Genomic DNA, 4,255 nt, shown 5'->3' on the forward strand with positions numbered 1-4,255 from the left:
TAGGATGATGATCCAAACAATCACTTGGTGAATTTTCTGGAGTTTTGCGACACATTTAAAATAAATAGCATCTCTGATGATGCCATTCGTCTTTGGTTATTTCCCTTTTCATTAAGGAATAAGGCTAAACTGTGGTTGAACTCGTTACCACGAGGGTCAATCACTACTTGGGAACAAATGACCGAAAAGTTTTTACTAAAATATTTTTCGCTGGCTAAAATGACTAAATTAAGGAATGATATCTCTTCTTTTGTGTAGATGGATCTAGAAACACTCTATGATGCATGAGAGAGATACAAGGATCTGTAGAGAAGGTGCCCTCACCATGGGCTACCACTCTGGCTACAGGTTCAAACTTTTCACAATGGCCTGAATCCTTCAACTAGACAGATGGTTGATGCAGCCGCTGGTGGGACTATCAATAATAAGATACCTGAAGATGATTATGAATTTATAGAAGAGATGTCACTGAATAAGTATCAGTGGCAAGTCATGAGGACAAAGTCAACGAAAGTAGCCAGCATTTTTAACGTCGATTCGGTCACCATGCTCTCTAATTAGATAGAACTTTTGAATAGAAAAATTGACGGTTTTCTTGGTTCTTCACAGGTTCACCTAGTAATGCAATGCAAAGCAAGTGGATGAGGGACGAGCAATTAAGAATACCCACCTTATGGCCACATCATGGAAAATGAGCAATTAAATTATATGAGTAATAATCCTCGACCTCAAAATAATCCTTATAATAACACTTACAATGCAGGATAGAGGAACCACCCAAATTTCTCATGGAGAGGCCAAGGGAATCAGAGACCACCACCACCTCTAGGCTTCTAACAACCACCTTACCAATAGGAAAAGAAGCCGAACCTTGAGAAGATGATAACAACGTTTATCTCGGTGTCGAAAACTCGCTTTGAAAATACTAAAATAGCACTTAAGAATCAACAAGCATTGATCCAAGGACTCGAGAATCAAATTGGGTAGCTTGCTAAATTGATTTCAGAAAGACCACCAGGAAGTCTACCTAGTAACACCGAACCCAACCCAAAAGAGCATGTGAAAGTAGTTACACTAAGGAGTGGGAAAGCGTTAGCTGAATCTAAAAAGAAGCTACCACAAGAAGCTGACAGAAACGAAGGAGAGGAAGTAAAACCCGAAAATAATCCAATTCCAAAGGAATATAAACCACCAATCCCATATCCAGCAAAATTGAAGAAAAACCGCATGGATGCACAATTCGGTAAATTTCTTGAACTTTTCAAACAACTGCATATTAACTTTCCTTTTGTTGAAGCTATATCACAGATGCCTACATATGCAAAATTTTTAAAGGAGCTTCTAACAAACAAAAGGAAACTTGAAGACCTATCTATAGTGGAGCTTAATGAGGAATGCTCGGCCATACTCCAAAATAAGCTACCAGCCAAACTAAAAGATCCAGGAAGTTTTACTATTCCCTACTTAAATGGTAGTTTGAATGTTGATAAGACACTAGCTGATTTAGGCGCTAGCATTAATTTGATGCCATATAAAATGTTTAAACAACTTGGTCTTGGAGAACCTAAACCCACTAGGATGAGTATTCAATTAGCTGATAGATCTATTAAATATCCTAAGGGAATTATAGAGGATGTACTTGTAGAAGTTGATAAATTTATATTCCCTGTTGATTTTGTTGTGCTTGACATGGATGAGGATGTTGAAGTGCCTTTAATCTTAGGTCGTCTATTTTTAGCCACTGTTAGGGCTGTTATTGATGTGGGTGATGGTAAATTGGTACTTAGAGTAGGTGACGAAGAGATTATCTTTAAAATTTATGATGCCATGAGATTTTCTAGGGAACAGGATGACTCATGTTATTTTATTGACTCTATTGATCATGCTACTAAAGATTCTTTTCAGGAAATCATACATAAGGACACGTTGGAACTGTTTCTTGCCCAATGAGAGGAGGGGGATGATAATTCTGAGATAAGAACTGAACTGAATCCCAATGAACCCTTCCCAAGACCAGCAGAATGTGAGAGTATTAAGGTAAACGATAAACCTAAACAAAAATCCTCTATTGAATAACCTCCCAAACTGGAACTTAAACACTTGCCGAATCACTTGGAATATGCATTCCTTGGAAATAGCTCTACATTACCGGTAATTATTGTGTCTAACTTGCAACCCAAAGAGAAAGAGGAATTACTCCAAGTCTTAAGAGAGCATAAAAGGGCCATAGCTTGGAAAATTTCTGACATTAAAAGGATCAGCCCTTCTTTTTGCACCCACAAAATTTTAATAGAAGATGAATATAGGCCATGCGTGCAAGCCCAAAGATGACTGAACCCCAACATGAAAGAGGTTGTTAAAGCTGAGGTAATTAAACTCCTAAATGCTGGAATTATTTATCCTATTTCTGACAGTTCTTGGGTAAGTCCAGTGCAGGTTGTTCCTAAGAAAGGAGGCATGACTGTGGTAGCCAATGAGAAGAATGAATTAATCCCAACAAGGACAGTCACAGGTTGGAGAGTTTGCATTGATTATAGGAAGCTAAATGATGCCACGAGAAAAGATCACTTCCCTCTTCCATTCATTTACCAAATGTTGGAAAGATTGTCGGGGCACATGTACTACTGCATTTTAGACGGACTCTCTAGCTATTTTTAAATCCCAATAGCTCCTGAAGATTAAGAAAAGATGACATTTACATGTCCATATGGTACGTTTGCTTATCGTAGAATGCCTTTTGGATTATGTAATGCTCCTGCTACTTTTCAGCGCTGCATGATGGCCATTTTTGACGAACTCGTAGAAGACGTTATGGAGGTATTTATGGATGATTTCTGAGTTTTTAGTAACTCTTTCCATCTTTTCCTTAAAAATTTAAAACGAGTGTTAATAAGATGTGAGAAAACAAACCTTGTGCTTAACTGGGAAAAATGTCACTTTATGGTTCAAGAAAGTATTGTGTTAGGACATAAAATTTCTAGTAGAGGGATTGAGGTTGATAAATCTAAAATTGAAACCATTGAAAAACTACCTCCCCCTAATTCGGTTAAGGCTATTAGAAGCCTTTTAGGACATGCTGGGTTTTATAGAAATTTATTAAAGACTTCCTTTGACTAAATTAATAGAAAAAGATGTGCCTTTTAATTTCGATCAGGAGTGTTTAGAAGCATTTAATACTTTAAAAGATAAACTAACTAAAGCTCCAATTATAATTGCACCTGATTGGAATTCACCTTTTGAACTAATGTGCGATGCGAGTGATTTTACAGTAGGTGCAGTTTTGGAACAGTGAAGAGATAAACATTTTCAACCTATCTATTATGCTAGCAGAACTTCGACAGTCGCAAAAGAAAATTACACCACCACAAAGAAAGAGCTGCTAGCTATAGTTTTTGAATTCGATAAATTTAGGTCATATCTAATATTGTCTAAAGTTGTCATTTATACTGACCATTCCGCTCTTCGCTACCTTTTGACTAAAACTGATGCAATACCTCGACTCATTCGATGGATCTTATTATTGCAGGAATTTGACTTGGAGATTAAGGATAAGAAAGGAGTTGAAAACCTCGTGGCTGGCTATCTCTCCAGGCTTGAAAACTCAAGTACCAAAGAGCCAGATGACGTTGAAATAAATGATTCATTCCCTAAAGAACAATTTTTTGCTATATCTGATTCTGAGGTAACTTGGTTTGCAGATATTGCAAATTTTTTAGCCGCTAACATTATCCCAAAAGGGTTGACACATTAGCCAAAGAAGCGATTCTTCACTGATGTGAAAAACTTCTTTTGGGAAGGCCCTTTTCTTTTCTGTATATGTGCAGATCAAATCAATAGGAGATGCGTTACAAGGATAGAAGCATTGAAAATCTTGGAACATTGCCACTCAGGAGCGACTGGAGGACATTACAGTGGAAATAAGACTGCACATAAAATCCTCAAATCAGGTTTTTATTGGCCCACTCTATTCAAAGACACCAACAGGTATGTTACTTCTTGTGACAAATGCCAACGGACAGGTAATATATCCAAACGTGATGAAATGCCTCAGACATATATGCTCTTATGTGAAATATTTGACGTTTGGGGTATCGACTTCATGGGTCTATTCCCTAGCTCATTCGGGAATAAATACATATTAGTAGCCATTAATTATATGTCTAAATGGGTGGAAGGTCAAGCTTTACCTACTAATGATGCCAGAGTGGTAGTACGATTCCTTAAGAAACTCTTCTATCGATTGGAACCCCTAGAG

General features: G+C 37.4%; 1 non-coding gene across 1 annotated transcript; it reads right to left on the reverse strand.

The window, feature by feature from the left end:
* Window positions 1-225: 225 nt before the first annotated feature.
* LOC121210522 (small nucleolar RNA R71) lies at window positions 226-332 on the reverse strand. Its single transcript, XR_005905640.1, has one exon. It is a non-coding gene; the product is annotated as a small nucleolar RNA R71 (small nucleolar RNA).
* Window positions 333-4,255: the final 3,923 nt, after the last annotated feature.

This window comes from Gossypium hirsutum, chromosome A11 (assembly GCF_007990345.1).
Source record: "Gossypium hirsutum isolate 1008001.06 chromosome A11, Gossypium_hirsutum_v2.1, whole genome shotgun sequence".
NCBI classification, from domain to species: domain Eukaryota; kingdom Viridiplantae; phylum Streptophyta; class Magnoliopsida; order Malvales; family Malvaceae; genus Gossypium; species Gossypium hirsutum.